Raw genomic sequence first — 17,618 nt, 5'->3', positions numbered from 1 at the left:
AGCGAACATACCAAGTACGAGAATCCAAAACAGAATCGTGTAACAGTCCAAGGGTCAAAGCCAAAATAGCAATCCAATCGTGCTAACTAATCAAGAGGGCAAAGGCAAAACTCACAAAACCGGAAAACAGAGCAATAGGTCAAAACGAATAAATCCAAACAAAGTCAATAGAAAACCGCTTAGTACGCAACTAGGTTGGCAATACCTCGCAAGGGACAGGACGGAACAAAGGTGTATAAATACAAACAGACTTGATTAACTCAGGTGCAGGAAGTTAGAACTCTGGAGACGAGGAACGTGAACATGGTATGCGATTGGCTGGCGGTGCACTTGTGACCGTGATGTCATGGAGCGGGGTATACTGGGGATTGTAGTTCAGCGGAGCGGAGGAGATGGAAGGAGAACCCGAAAGCGTGACAAATATAAAATTAACTGAGTAGATTTTATGCGACTAGACAGATCCGGGTATGTATTACTCTTTGTATCAGAACTATAATAAGAAGTTAATTTTGATCCTTGTGTTAATTTCCACTGTTCTATATCTTTCCTGTTAAATATAATTAACAATAAAATAATATTGTTCTGTTTTTATGATAGACAGTAGCTAGTCATGCATGAAGTTTCTATATTATTTTTCATACTTATTCCAGACAGGAACTCCTGTGTAATGTCACGTCCTCCCTGGCTGGGGTCTCTAATTATGATCTGTAAGTAAATCAAGTTGGAATTTGTAAGTACCCACAATTTTTACACTGAAATTAAAATGTAAATATGAAAGTGCTTTTTATTTATTTATTACCTGCTTACGAACTCTTTTGAGCAGTGGAGACAAGGCTTGCCCTTGAGCCAGTGGTGCCCGATGCTGCTGGACAGGATTAGTCATATTAGATGCCACAGACGGTTGGTATGGAGTATAGTACCCTGTAGAAAAAAGACCAGCACATAATCCCCTCATCGTCCAGCCTCAAATCAGAAATCAACTATGTATGAAGGAAAAGGTTGCTCTTTAGAGGTGGATTTAGAAAACTCATCAAACTTCATGTAGCCCAGTTAAAATTTGGGCATAAATAATATTTTGTTTACATTATGTTTGTTGTTAAATGGTAGCAAATAAAGAAGTTCTTACTCGTTCTGTAAATAATGTTGTGTGATGTAAGAGGGTAAAACACCTGTTTAGGATATATCTCTTGGGATGCGGAAAGACAAACGAACAGTGAGTCTGATATTAACATTTTGCAGTTGATTAGTGACATTGTTTATGCTGTATCCCCCGTGAACGTCTCTGGAGCTTTCACGCATGGACTAACTCAGCGACTGTGCTGATTACAGTGGATTTAAGGTATCGGATAAACTCAGATTTTTTTTATCCAAGATCAAATGGAAAAAGACTGGTGGATTTCTACTGTTTCATCCGTGTGAACAAAGAACGTGGACAGCGGACTTTATTGCACGTGAGTTGAATTTCACCACAACTGACCTAATATACTTTGTGATCTGAACAATTTTCTTCACTGTGGATCATTTGTTCTGACTCACCTTTTTCTGGATAAAATGGACCAATTATCTTAAAAGATGCATCATTTTTTACAAGACATAAACCCCCAAACTGTTTTGTTTTATCTTCAATTTTTACTAGTCTGTCAAAAATGTTCATGAAATCTTTAATTTTTTTTTCTTAATGTTGTTGTTACTTTTTGTACTAGAGCTGATTTGGGGCTTTTTTCTTATTCAATATAAAATTAACTGAGTAGATTTTATGCGACTAGACAGATCCGGGTATGTATTACTCTTTGTATCAGAACTATAATAAGAAGTAAATTTTGATCCTTGTGTTAATTTCCACTGTTCTATATCTTTCCTGTTAAAAGGTGCAAATCCTGATTTTTTAAAATTGAATATGGAGCACATTGACTTTTTGAAATGGACTAGTGAGGTCATTCAACATATTTTGCACATCCTCAGATAATCTGCAGTGTTGAGCATTAAGTAATTCAGCAGTATTTGTTATTTTGGACAGACTGTAATAATCAGGATGATCAGAATCAGTCATATGGAATTTCCATTGTTTTTTTCTAAATCCCCTCGCTGTTTTACACTGATTAAAAAATTCTGAATTACTGCAGTTTAAATCATTATAAATTAATGAGACAGATAAATAAAATCAGTAAAATCCTGAAAAACTTTACTTCTACTAATAAACAGTTTTACATATTTTCCCCAGAAGAACAGAAGGACTTTAAGCTATATGTTTTCAGTGTTGTTTTTTTAGGCTGGAGAATCTGTGATGATTAAATATAATCATATATAATAATTATTATAATAATATAATTTTAACTGACATCTGCAGGCTAAAAATGTAACGTTACAACAGTTTTAATTTAATAATGTCCTTTAAACTTTCTGTAAATGCCACAAGTTAACAGAAAACGAGGATGCATAGCTGCACTAAAATTCTTTTTAGTGAAAGCATTTCTAATGCATGAAAATTTCCTCCACTGTGTATCATGGTATTCATGTTTTTAAAGGAGACACCAGAAAGTTTATTGGTAATTGTTAACAAACCAATATTATTTATTCCATGGACATTTGTTACAGACTTGTTTTTTGTCATCTCTACTGATTTGGATGTACAAAATCTATCTCAAAGACAATAATGCTGCAAAACTCTGAGCAATGTTTAACTCTGTAATCTGCAATCACCATTGAACATCACCTACAACTTTTAAATTCTTACTTTTAAACCTGTGTCTGTTCACTGTGTCTCAAAAAGCATGTACTAACCTAATTCATAATAATCTAAATGAAACTCATAAAAACAATAGCAAAGTCAGATTAAAGTTAGCACTACTAAACATTAAATAAAATGATCACAGATCATTGACTAGTCCTGAAGAGTACCTGGGTTTAAATGAAGCGGCTCCTCTTGCATACAGTTTTAAACATAAGCCACGTCTTAATGGTCGTGGAGGGGGAGTAGCCACAATTTATGACTATGGTTTAGGCCTTTTAGATTTCACACGTTAAATTTTTAGATTTGCTTTTGTAAATACAAATAAAAATTTTTTTATCGTTCTGCAACTTCCCAAATCTGGGGTGTGATTCACTGTTTAGCCATAAAAATGATACTTTACACACTTAATTTGTACTTACCCCTTTCCTCCAGTCGTTGGAAGGGCTGAACCGTCACTTGTGGAGTCCTAAAATCCAGAGAGAGAAACAACATGTATCTTCATAATCATTTTATTATTAATATTATTACTACTTACTCTCTAAACATTTAATTCCAGTACAGATAGACAAAACCCACTGTGTAACTGCTATTTTTACAGTAAAATAATTACAATTATCAATTATCAGTATATTGGTCTGAATTTTATGACTAAAGACACTTTTTAACAATTCACGTAAATAGCAGCTGGCGCAGGGGTAAAACACACGCTGTTCACCAGAGCTGGGATCTCGAATACATTGTATTGAATCTCGGCTCTGCCTATGTGCACTCTCAGTCTCCAGCCAACGCTTATTTTGTGATTGGTCTCCAGCTTATTAGGCACAGCTAAACTTGTTTAATCTGAGGGCATTTAAGGAGACTGGCGGAACAGTCATGCGGAGTCATGTTGGTTTGGATTTTGATTTGACTCAGTTGTCAGTTCCTAGCTTCTGTTTGTTTGGTTTGATTAGACTGTGTCCCGTACATTTGCCTTGCTTTTGCTGTACTTTTGCCTTTGTCTTGCATTTGTCTGTTAGCCCTGTTTAACCATGTTAGCTCTGTTTGTTCCTGTTTATTCCTGTTTGCCCTTGTTTGTAGGGTTGGCTTATGTCTTTCTCCAGTTCACATTTTAGGTTTGTTCATTTGTCATTAGCATTTAGTTTAGTCTTAGCTTTGTTCACGTATGTTTAGATTAGCATGTAGTTTAGTCCATGTGTGTATAGCTTAGCTGTTAGCATAGGTCACGTTTGCCTGTCTTGTCATAACCTGTCTTGTATAATCTTGTCTTGTCCTTTGTTATTAATAAACATTTAGTTTAACATTTAGTTTTAACAATCTAGCTCATAAATGAATGTACATTTTTTTAGGTTGTCGCTAAGGTGGCGCAGCGGTGAAACATGCTAGTGTAACCGGTAGGGTTGGGCGTTACCGTTAATAGTATGTGGAACGCGGCAGCCACCGTAGCGTGGAAGAGCACACACACACACCCCCCCCCACCTCCCCCCCCACCCCCCACCCCCGGCGCGCCGGTGTTGCTTATTAGCACAGGTGAGTATAAAGGTAAGGTAGGTGTTTGGTGTTTGTGCTGGTTTTCTTCCCTGTGCTGGGTCGTACGGTGTGGGTTTTGTGCTCTTGGACATTTCGTAGAAGTCGTGTTCGCTGAATACGGGTGTCGTTTTGTTCCGGTGCCTGGTTGCCACATCGCTATTTATTAGCAACAGTCTATGCTCAGTACATTGGTCTCTGGGCGGCTAATTGGGGTCGTCGTGGGCAGTGCTGGTCATAAGGTAGGTTTTTATCGTGTTGCATATAAAGTCTCTTTTATTGAGTTGAGATTTATGGCGGGTACCCCTGTTTAGGCATGTTGGTTGGCGTGCTTGATAACGGGTGTGTATAGAAGTCGGCGCTGGTAGGTATTACATTCAATTGTGTGGTTACAATACAAGCCGTAATGCAACTTGTAAAGTGTGTGGTTGGGATTCGGGGTAGAGCGTTTGTTTATTTCATTAGATCGTGACTGCATGGTGCTGATGGGGCATGAACGTTCCTGCTGCTTAATGGTATTTGCATTTACCGGTATTTACAGTCTAAAGGTATGTACATTTATTAGTTGTGGGCTTAAAATATTTTATTGTAACTTATTACTCATTGTTGTTTATCATAATGTATCGTGATCAGGTCCTATACTGGAGCCACTTCTGGTGGGCCTAGGTGGCGCTCTGGGTACCAAGGACGTCTTCGGGTCGAATCCACTGCTGTTTTGCCTATGCTGGAACTTTGTGTGGGTCTATGTGCAACAGATCGTCATTTAAATGTAAATTTTTCTTGCATATTGGAACTTAATTATCTTTTTCTTGGTTTATGTGTTACTACTAATTGTATCAGGTATATTGGTAGTGCTCTTTTGTATCCTTGTAATACTTGGCTGGTGGAATTGTCACTATTTTTGGGGGTTTGTAGTGAGTGTGATTTTTTATTAGCGGTTTAAAGAAATAGAACATGAACAAGAAGTTTGCCTAACCAATATACCTGATTGGTTTAATTGTTTTTTTATTTTTTTATTTGTAGATCTGTATGTTTAGGCCCTTTGTTATAATAATATTTGAAGATTTTAAATTGTATTGTATTTTATGATTGATGTGTATTGTTGTGAAAGAAAACATTTAGTAAAGCTCAATTGAACCAGATTTTCCGTCTCTTTTTTAAAATTTCAAACGTACCTGTGTGCTGGTAGTTTTACGGGTAGTATATTCCTGGGGTGAAATTCCCTAGGTGGCGTTGTCGGATAAAATACTAAAATAAAATAAAGCTTTGTAGCTCAGGTAAACCATCTCTCAGTGTGGTTGACGGTGTCCCTCCCCACACTCCTGAGACCGTTCCCTTGTCGCGTGCCCTTCGCGCGCCCTCCCCATGCGACATTTGTGGCGTTGTCGGCAGGATATTGAAAACGAGACGGTTTTTCAGGTTCAGTTGTGTGTATGTTTGTTTTTTTTGTTGGTTATAGGCAAGACAGCAGTTGGTATTAGGATCCGGTGCTCATAAGGAAGTGCTCCAGTGATTCTTCTGCGGTTCCTCCTCTGTTTCTGCGTTGATCAGGGCAAATGAGCTGCAGGAGTTAAGGGATTTGGTGCACCAGCTCCAAGCCGATAATGAGCGTCTCTTGCAAGTGCGTGCTGCCGCCCCGCCTCAGGAGGGTCCTAGTGGTGGTAATGAACCCCAAGAGACTGTAAGTAACCCTGTTCCTGCAGAAAGGCTATTGTATATTCCTCGTGAGCGTAAATGCCCAGTGTTTAGAGGCCGGGTTGGTATTGGTATAGAGGAATGGAGTGAGGAAGTACAGGCTAGCATTCGTGCACGGCATTTGGGGCCCCTTGACCAAGCTTATTTTATGTTGGATCATCTTGAAGGAGAAGCAAAAGATGAAATAAGATATAGGCCTATAGTGGAAAGGGAAGACCCACAGAAGATTTTATCTATTCTTAAAGAGTTGTATGGGTGTTCAAAGTCATATGTTGCTTTGCAGGAGAGTTTCTTTGGCCGTAAGCAGCTGGAAGGAGAATCCTTGCAGGAGTTTTCCCATGCTCTGTTGGTGTTAATGGATAAGACTAAGCAGTGTGCACCGTATGTTGTACCTAATGTTGATATTCTGGTGCGCGATCAGTTCGTAGAAAATGTTCAAGATTCTGCTCTTCGTCGGGAATTGAAGCAACTGGTCCGTCAGACACCAGGGGTCTCTATGTTGCAGATTCGGGCAGCGGCCATTCGCTGGGAGCGAGAGGGGGGATCTGATAACAGGGAAAGAGGTAGAAGGCATTCTGTCCCCTCTATGTGTGCGTTGCAATTGTCTGGGGAGCCTTATGGGGCCCAGCGTTCGGTGGCTCATACCAACTTGTCTGAGATAGCAGATTTGAAGGCAATGCTATTGAAACAGCAGGAACAAATTAACCAGTTAACTCAAAGTATCGCCAGATTATGTGCTTCCCCCCGCCCTACTGGATCAGGTCGTCCCAATGTAATTTGTAGGCGATGCCAAAAACCTGGTCACTTTGCTAGAGACTGTGATGAGCGGGGTCCTGTGCGTTCGGCTGGTGTTCCTCCGCCCCCTCATGTTGTCCCTAATTTTTCGGCTGCGGAAAACTAGCTCCCTCCAGTGTGCAGAGCCACACATTGGGAGGGGAGGATATTGGCTCTACTCCGCAAGGTGTTGAGCTACCGTCTACTGTCCCGTCTTTAGTTGGCCAGTGTCCAAAGGTAGCTGTTCAGCTAGGGGGAGTGGTGGTAAATTGTTTACTTGATACTGGGTCAATGGTGTCAACTATAACTGAAGGTTTTTTCCGTCAACATATCCAGGGTGAATTGCGTCCTTGCCGGTGGCTACGGCTTCGTGCAGCTAATGGGTTGGAGATACCTTATGTGGGCTATGTAGAGCTTACAGTTGAGGTACTTGGTAAGTCCATTCCTGATCGGGGTTGGTTGGTAGTTAAAGATTCTCCGGGAACTGCCCCTCCATCAGTAGTTCCTGGGGTGTTGGGTATGAATGTTATTCGTGAGTGTTATCAGGAATTGTTTGGCCAGCATGGTGCCGCATTGTGTGATCTTCCGCCAGTAGTATATGCATCCCCACCGTGGCAACAAGCCCTGCAATTTTGTCATCAGGCCTCTTGTAGGTCTCCTACATTAGGAACAGGAGTAGCTAAAGTCAGGGGCCGTAAGTCAGTTTATATACCAGCTGGCACTTTTCAGATGATTCCAGCAACGTGTTCTAGTCAGCTCAGTAAGTGCACTACGGGTGTATTAATTGAACCATCTGTTAAGTCGAGTGTTTTACCTGAGGGCCTGTTGGTTGCCACATCTCTGCTCCGGGTGGTTAGAGGCACAGTTTACGTGCCAGTGTTAAATGTAAGTTGTACAGGTGTTGCTCTGCCTCCAAAATTTCCTTTGGGACTGTTAACCAGTGCCCAAGTTGTGAGTTTACCGTCTGGAGTCACAGAAGAGGTGTGTGAACCCTTGATGGCAGTTGCTCAAGTCCAGGCTCACACTGTGCAAACAAGTCCCATTTTGGAGCAGATTGAGTCTTTAGATCTGTCTGTCCTGTCCCAAGCTGACCAGAGGAAGGTGAAGGGCCTTTTGGGTAAATATTCTTCAGTGTTTTCCTCATTTGAAGGTGATATTGGATGTACTGGGTTGATTTCCCATGATATCCCCTTGTTAGATGATGTGCCAGTGAGACAGAGGTACAGACGTATTCCCCCATCTGACTATGACGCTGTCAAGGCGCACATTCGACAGCTGCTTGATAGTAAGGTGATTCGGGAAAGCTGTAGCCCTTATGCCTCTCCAATTGTATTGGTTAAGAAAAAAGATGGTAGCCTCCATTTGTGTGTCGACTACCGTCAGCTTAACAACAAAACCAGAAAGGATGCATTTCCATTGCCCAGAATCGAGGAGACCTTAGATGCTTTATCAGGGGCTCAGTGGTTTACAACCTTGGAGTGGGTATAATCAAATCCCTGTGACTGAGGGGGATCGCTCAAAGACAGCTTTTTGCACCCCCTTTGGGCTATTTGAATTTAATCGGATGCCCTTTGGGCTCTGTAATGCTCCAGGTACCTTCCAGCGGCTCATGGAGAGGGTGTTTGGTGACCAGAATTGCCAATCCCTATTGTTGTATCTGGATGATATCATTGTGTTTTCGTCTGATATAGATCAGCAATTGAGCCGTTTGGACCTTGTGTTGAGTCGGTTGCAACAAGAAGGCTTGAAAGCAAAGTTGGAGAAATGTTGTTTCTTTCAACGACAAGTTCGGTACCTGGGTCACGTGGTGTCCAGTCATGGGGTGTCTACGGATCCTGATAAGGTATCGGCTGTAGCTAATTGGCCTCGTCCAACCTTGGTCTCTGAGTTGCGTTCATTTCTTGGCTTTGCTAGCTATTATCGACGTTTTGTTCAAGGGTTTTCACAGATAGCTGGCCCATTGCATCGCCTAGGTGGTAGGTGGGACAAAGAGTCGGAAAGGCCACGGGCTTCATCTGTCAGAAGTCTGGTTGGAGCAATGTGAGTCGAGTTTTCAGGAGCTGAAACTGAAGTTTGTAAGTGCGCCCACACTGGCTTTTGCTAACTTTTCTCTTCCTTTTATTTTGGAGGTTGATGCCAGTCATCAGGGTTTGGGTGCTGTGCTTTCTCAGGAGCAGGATGGTCAGGTACGTCCTATTGCATATGCAAGTCGAAGCCTTCATCCTAATGAGAAGTTGTATAGCTCAATGAAGCTGGAGTTTTTGGGCCTGAAGTGGGCTATGACAGACAAATTCCGTGAGTATCTTTGGGGCCAGAAGTGTGTTGTGTGGACGGATAACAACCCTTTGAGCCATCTGGATACAGCCAAGTTGGGTGCGACCGAGCAGCGATGGGTGGCCCAGTTGTCGGCGTTCCACTATACTATCCGTTATCGGCCAGGCCGGGTGAATCAAAATGCTGACTCCTTATCCCGGCAGGGCATGTCTACCACAGGGGAGTTGCAGGGGCTGGCTACGGGAGGTGTGCCTTTGCCCTTGTCTCTCCAGCAGCAGGCTGGGGAAGGAGATTTTATGTCACCCGTGGCCCAATTCTCCATTTCTGCGTTCCCAGCCCATACTCCTGGGGAGTTGAGGTGTTTACAGGAAGCTGATCCTGGTATTGGTGCCTTCATTCCCTTTTGGCTGGAGCATAGTTTGCCCAGTCGAGGTGTGAGAGAGGGATTGTCCGCCCGTACCCAAGGCTTCCTGCGTCAAGGGGAAAGGATTGTGAAATATAATGGGCTTTTGTATCGGAAAATTTTGAAGCCAGATGGTGGAGAGGAGGTGTTACAGCTTCTTCTTTCAGAATGTTTGCAGGAGGAGGTGCTGCGACAACTGCATGATCATCATGGCCATCAAGGTATAGAGCGGACCACAGCATTAGTACGGGAGAGATGTTATTGGCCAGGAATGGGTAATGATATACAGAAGTGGTGCCAGCAGTGTGAGAGGTGTACCCTTGCTAAACCTCCCCAGCCACGTGTTCGTGCCCCGATGGGACACCTCTTAGCCTCAAGGCCTAATGAGGTTGTGGCCATTGATTTTTCCTTTTTGGAGCCCGCTAGGGATGGTACTGAACAGGTTTTGGTAATAACTGATGTTTTTTCAAAATTTACCCAGGTGATTCCTACTCGAGATCAAAGAGCCCCAACAGTGGCAAGTGTGCTAGTTAAATATTGGTTCTATCGATATGGTGTCCCTGCACGGTTACATTCAGACTGCGGTCCGAGCTTTGAGAGTGCCCTGGTTCGTCAACTTTGTGATTTATATGGAGTTCAGAAGACTCGGACTACTCCATGTCACCCACAAGGCAATGGGCAGTGTGAGCGATTTAATCGCACTATGCATAGTCTTCTGCGTACTTTGTCCCAGGAACAGAAGAGCCGCTGGCCAGACTATGTACCCCAGTTGGTCTTTAATTATAACTCATCCATCCATCAGTCTACAGGGGAATCGCCCCATTTTCTGATGTTTGGACAAGAACCCCAACTTCCAGTGGACTTCTTGTTGGGTAGAGTTCAGGAAGGAGAAGGTAGGGCAGTTTGTGATTGGGTTCAGGAACACCAGAGGCGTCTTCAAGTTGCTTTTAAAGGGGCAAGGGAGAGGATGCAGGTGGCAGCACAGCGGCGAAAGGAACGCCATGACCAGCGACCGCAACTCCACCCATTGCAGGTAGGTCAGCTTGTTTACCTTAGGGACTATTCAGGGCGTGGACGTAAGAAGATCCAGGATGCTTGGAGTCCTGTCGTCTATAAGGTGTTGAGAACGCCTGAACCTGGGGGAGTGGTTTATTCTGTAGCCCCATTACGAGAGTTGGGGAAAGTGCGACAGGTGCACCGAGAAATGTTAAAACCCGTTCCATTAAACTTTTCTTTGATTTCCCCCCAGGATGAGGACCTAACACTTGGTAGAGACCCAGAACCAGAGGAGGAAGAACTGGGTCAGTGGATTGTGGTTGGTGCTCCGCAGGCTCAGTCTAGGCCAACTCTACCTCCAGGTTCGGTCCTGCCAGTGGCCGAGTTGGGGGAGGTGGGTTCGTCTGTAAGTGTTGAGGTTAGTGGCCTAGAGCCACTAGCTGGCTCTGACGTTGAGGTTGTTGGTTCTAGTTTAGAGGGCAGGAGGCGGACGACCCGAGTAACGGCAGGACAGCATAGAAATCCTCACCACTTACCAATGGCAGTGGTAGGTGTAGTTCCCGAGTTGGCACCTTCTTCCGTATCAGGTTTAAGTAACATGGCTGAAGCATACTTTAGGCCTTGGTTTTAAGGGAATTATAAGGCTTCAATGTGTTAGTGTTTTGACGACGGGACGTCGACACAAAAACTGGGGGTAGAATGTAACCGGTAGGGTTGGGCGTTACCATTAATAGTATGTGGATCGCGGCAGCCACCGTAGCGCGGAAAAGCACAAACAACCCCCCCCCCCCACCAGCGCGCAGGTGTTGCTTATTAGCACAGGTGAGTATATAGGTAAGGTAGGTGTTTGGTGTTTGTGCTGGTTTTCTTCCCTGTGCTGGGTCGTACGGTGTGGGTTTTGTGCTCTTGGACATTTCGTAGAAGTCGTGTTCGCTGAATACGGGTGTCGTTTTGTTCCGGTGCCTGGTTGCCACATCGCTATTTATTAGCAACAGTCTATGCTCAGTACATTGGTCTCTGGGCGGCTAATTGGGGTCGTCGTGGGCAGTGCTGGTCATAAGGTAGGTTTTTATCGTGTTGCATATAAAGTCTCTTTTATTGAGTTGAGATTTATGGCGGGTACCCCTGTTTAGGCATGTTGGTTGGCGTGCTTGATAACGGGTGTGTATAGAAGTCGGCGCTGGTAGGTATTACATTCAATTGTGTGGTTACAATACAAGCCGTAATGCAACTTGTAAAGTGTGTGGTTGGGATTCGGGGTAGAGCGTTTGTTTATTTCATTAGATCGTGACTGCATGGTGCTGATGGGGCATGAACGTTCCTGCTGCTTAATGGTATTTGCTTTTACCGGTATTTACAGTTTAAAGGTATGTACATTTATTAGTTGTGGGCTTAAAATATTTTATTGTAACTTATTACTCATTGTTGTTTATCATAATGTATCGTGATCAGGTCCTATACTGGAGCCACTTCTGGTGGGCCTAGGTGGCGCTCTGGGTACCAAGGACGGAGTCTTCGGGTCGAATCTGCTGCTGTTTTGCCTATGCTGGAACTTTGTTTGGGTCTATGTGCAACAGATCGTCATTTAATGTTAATGTTTTTGCATATTATAACTTAATAATAGTTTTTTTTGGTTTATTTGCTATTTTGATTTTATCAGGTATATTGGTAGTGCTCTTCTTGTATCCTTGTAATACTTGGCTGGTGGAATTGTCACTATTTTTGGGGGTTTGTAGTGAGTGTGATTTTTATTAGCGGGTTAAAGAAATAGAACATGAACAAGAAGTTTGCCTAACCAATATACCTGATTGGTTTAATTTTTTTAATTTTTTTTTTTTGTAGATCTGTATGTTTAGGCCCTTTGTTATAATAATATTTGAAGATTTTAAATTGTATTGTATTTTATGATTGTGTATTGTTGTTGTGAAAGAAAACATTTAGTAAAGCTCAATTGAACCAGATTTTCCGTCTCTTTTTTAAAATGTCAAACGTACCTGTGTGCTGGTAGTTTTACGGGTAGTATATTCCTGGGGTGAAATTCCCTAGGTGGCGTTGTCGGATAAAATACTAAAATAAAATAAAGCTTTGTAGCTCAGGTGAACCATCTCTCAGTGTGGTTGACGGTGTCCCTCCCCACACTCCTGAGACCGTTCCCTTGTCGCGTGCGCTTCGCGCGCCCTCCCCATGCCACACAAACACGCACAAACCAACACACATAACAGTACACACACACATACACACACACGCACACACACACATTCACACGCTTAACTGCACAGGTTCTTACACTGGAATAAATGATTCACATTATATACATATACACACACACACACACTCATACACAAACTTAGACGCACATACACTAACTTGCGCGCGCACACACACTCACAGACTCATACACACACTTACATCACTTTGCATACACAAACGTACATCCACATACACTAACACGCACACACACAAGTGAACCACACACATAAACACACACTCGCACTCACAAACTCCCATGCGAGTGTGCATACATACACACACTTAGACTGTGACACGTAACTACTCGCATACTTACACACACACACACACACACTCAAATACAAACTTTCATGCACATACCATAGGATTTTTTTTTAACAGTTAGACAATAATTAGACAGTAATCAAAATGATATTTTTGTTCTGTGTGAATGATAAGATTAAACAGTCTTCATGCGTTTTTACTGGAGAACAGAAATACAATCTCATCCAACAACAATTTATCTACACGTGAACGCTGCACTCAAACTAGCAGCTGCTATTTTTATTACAGCAGCCCAAACCAGTGTTGCCGACTTAGAGACTTTGTCGCTATATTTAGCTAGTGCTCAGACCCATCTAGCGACTAAGCGAATACCCAGCCAGGGTGTTGTGCCGAATAAGTTAGAATAAGAAAGAATAAGTTATTTAGCAAGCTTGTAATCCACCTTCAACACTGGAATAATGTGAAAGAACCTTTTACCCGCTGCTTTTGCGTCTGTTGCAATTATCATGCTCACACTGTTATAAAGTGTTTCCTCAAATAGGCTGAGTAACAAACCATATATGTTATTATATAAATAAAATAATGAATAAATACAATGTAAAGAAATAAATGTCTTATTGGAACCTCTTGCATTGGTTTTGGCTAATTGATGCACATAGTCATTTAGGAAATAAGGTAAAATAAGGTAAAGGTGCATTTATAGCTTTTTTTGATAGACTAACATGAGCATTTACATGCACCTTGAGTTTCAGTTTTTCCAGAACTTCATGAAATTTTCATGAATTTAAAGTTTCTCCTTCAATCCATGTTCCTTCTTATGATCCAAATTAAAACCATGTAAACATAAAATGATTAAAACACTATCACTTTTGTGATACAGCAGTTGTGCACATTTTGGAAAGCTAAACTATGCAAGAGACAACAAATCATTTAAAAAATATGGATGAATTATTTTTTTATAGGACATGCATTTTCTATATATTTGTACACCAGAAGTTTAATGTTAGTTCATAAACTAATTTCATTTCTCAGATCCTGGTGATGGTGTACAAATACTTCTTCTGTCTTTGATTGCTGCAGTGAGAGACACAAACATGGAGCCTCACATGACAAATTACAATTCAGCTTCAGATATGAGACGTAAATCCCGTCAACATGTAGCAAAACGTTTAAAAACATTATTTTCTGAAATGCAGGATGAGACCCTTTTTACATCTATTGATAGAGCTAGCAATGTTATGACATAAATGAAATGATGCCAGTAGAGCCTGACACAAACACTGAATGTGTAAATCTTCACAGTGGCTCAGGTCGTGATGATCTAAATAATGAATTCAGTGAAGACTCAGTTAGTGAGAGTGAGGATGACTTTGATGGACAGGACCACGGACTTGATCTAGTTGCATCCTTGGCAAAATAGGCAATACAGTTTGGTGTAACATTAGTTGCCCTCTCTGCCCTCCTGTCTATTCTTAGAATTCACCATCCTTACTTGCCAAAGAATGATAGGACATTACTTAGGACAAAGACAAAGTATGTGATACAAAGGAAATCATGGGGGGTCTACTACTACTTTGGGCTTCTGACCACCGTAATGTCATTTGCGATTTGGGACACATAAAGAACAACAACGTTTTTAAAATGCAAATAAACATTGATGGTTCTCCCACTTTTCAAAAGCTCTAAATACCAGCTTTGGCCTGTCTTAGGACTAGTGCATGAATTACATAGACAGCCTTTCCTAATAGCTCTTTATGGTGGAGTTTCAAAGCCAACATCTTTAACTGATTATTTGGGAGAGGTTGTTGCAGAGCTGAAACAGTTACAATCAGGATTTATGCATAATGGGAAACGATTGTTCCTGAAAGTGAGTGCAGTTATCTGTGATGCACCAGCAAGAGCCTTTGTCAAGGGTATTAAGTCCCACACAGGTTATTCTGGGTGTGATAAATGTATCCAGTCAGGTGTATATATTCAACATAGAATGACTTTCCCACAAAAACATGCAGCTCTGAGAACAGAAGAAAGTTTCAGGGAAATGACAGATCAAGATCATCATCTTAGCCTTTCTCCTTTCCAAGAATTAGTAGGAATGGTATCTCAGTTTCCCCATGAATTAGAACTATGGACTAATGGACCACTACATGATATGTACTGAAATCAGATTTGGGCCTGAAAACTACTGGCCTCAGCTTAAGAAAGCAAAAAAATGCACACAAATGCCAAGATGCTCTATGCACGCAATATACCAAGTACAATTGCGTGAAATATCTTTTTAGCTTGGCTAATGTATCATAAATAGATTTTACAATTAAACCAATTCATTTTTTTCTGTTTTCACAGGGCTTTGGACTGTTCATGTTTTTTCATAGTTGGTTTAGTACATGTTAAAACATGATATCATTTGTTGTGCATCATTAAATATTTGTATTTGACTTTATTTATTTCTAAAATGTATTTTTCTATACATTTGGCTGTTAATGAAATGTCACTCTTGGTGAAACTCAAATGCATGAGTGGACACATGAACCTAATTAATTACATTTAGAATAAAAAAAGCAATTCAATAGTTTTATCAGCCTAAAAGGACAATTAAAGCATGTAGGAAAAAAGTCTTGATTCATGTTGTTATAATTCATGCATGAAAGGATTAACATGGTCACAAGATTTCATCTTACCAAATCATATTACTTTTTATTTAAAATTCTCAAAAAGTACCACAAGAGGGCAACATTACAAGGATTTCAGGCTCTAGTATTACATTTAGCAGACACTTTCATCCAAAGCGACTTACAGTTGGAACAGTATACAGAGTAAGCAATTAAGGGTTAAGGGCCTTGCCCAAGGGCCCAGCAGTAGCAACCTGGCAGAGGTGAGGCTTGAACCGGCAACCTTCTGAGTACTAGTCCAGTACCTTAACAACTAGACTTCAACTGTCCTGATATAATATTACCATATTATTTTACTTTTATTAACAATTCTCCAAACGTGCCACAAGAGGGCGACAACTGTTTTGTATTACACTATATGTAATATGTACAGGTACATGTGTGTGTGTGTGCGTGTGTGTGTGTGCGTGTGTGCGTGTGTGCGTGTGTGTGATCATACTGTTTTCTTTAGTGAACACACCGTTTATACTTTCATTACCTTCAGGATGAGTCTGTGTTGCTTCATCCTCCATCATTTTCCTCCGCTGCTGATCGGTGAAGCTGTTATAGAAATAATAAACTCCTGCGGTGACAGTAGCGGCTCCGGACACGAACAGCAGGGGCGCAAGTTCACCTCCCTCAGTCCAGCGGAGAGATTCCACATAAACGCTTCATATTTAATATAATAAATATAGTTTTAAGAGAGAGAAAGAAAACACAGTGAACGCTGCGGGGGGTCTCAACACAACTGATCCTTCACCCCTCTTACTCCCCGCTTTATAGAACACCTTACTGTGACGTCACAAAGCTGCTGTTTAAATGTGAGCTCCTGAGTTTTAACTGTAATGCAGATCAGATGTTACTAACTTACCACTACTAGAGTTATCTGCTGACTTCACTCAACTTCTGCTGATAGGTTTGTTACATTTTCTCTGTTTACCTTTTTATATTAGACCTTTTAAGGTCTGAAAAATATTATTTTATATGAATATTACTACTACTTACTATTATTAATACTAATATTATAAATTATTTTAATTCAAACCCATTAACAGAAGTATGGTCAAATTGCAAAAATGCAATTATAGACTGAATTTACTTGATATCAATGTGTACATCACTCTTACATGATCAGAAAATGGCCAACTGATATATTTTTCCTTGTCAAGCCAAAATATTTCATTCATTCACAAGATTTTTATTGTAATATCAGCTAAATTTTTATTGCCATTATTTAAAGGTATTATGTAACTCTGAAGTAATCAGGTCTGAAAATCTAACTTGTTTTTTTTAAATTAACTGAATTCAATCTGCCACAGCAGCTCCTCTGCAGCTTTTACAGATCCACTGTGAACAGAGAGTTGATGGATATGCCGGGCAAGAATGGACCTCAACTCTATTTGCAACTCTGGGCCAGGATGAAGCCAGGGATGGCTGCAGTTCGAGCATATTATTTTCGTTTATGAAGCACTTGGCATTGATAGCAGTTTTAACATTAATTTCTGTCTGATTATCCATAATATCACATTGCTGGCATCACATAGGATGGTGCATATACACACAATGTCAATTATTTAGATATATGACTAGTCACAATCGAAACAGAGATATCAGCCCACACACAGAGTGACCAACCTATAACAGTTATAACAGAGAGTTTTTATTGAATGAGCAGATGATTCCTTTGTGTGGGCAATCTTAACTCTGAGTGGGCAATGTCCACTCCAGCCCACCTGTAGACCTTTGATACCCCTGCTTGTGAGGGTGGAGATTGACTTAGATTAATATGGAATCAACCCACATTTTGTCCTTGATGTTTTGTGTAACCCAGGCAACACAAATAATTAATCAAAGGGAAACAAAAACAAAATAAGCCTAATTAATAAAAATGGTGGTAATCTGGTCCAACAATGGTTTACAGAATGTTACATAAAGCCTCCACAGGAGGCGTTCATGTACACGTTTATTTTGTGTTTGTGCCCATTTTTTAGTGACCCAAGGTTTAAAAAACCCTGCAGTAGAGCACCTTTTGCTGTTATGAGTTTGCAGTTCAATAATA

Source organism: Trichomycterus rosablanca, chromosome 15 (assembly GCF_030014385.1).
Source record: "Trichomycterus rosablanca isolate fTriRos1 chromosome 15, fTriRos1.hap1, whole genome shotgun sequence".
Taxonomy (NCBI): Eukaryota; Metazoa; Chordata; class Actinopteri; order Siluriformes; family Trichomycteridae; genus Trichomycterus; species Trichomycterus rosablanca.
The sequence above is the reverse complement of the archived record's forward strand: the minus strand, read 5'-3'. Positions refer to the sequence as shown.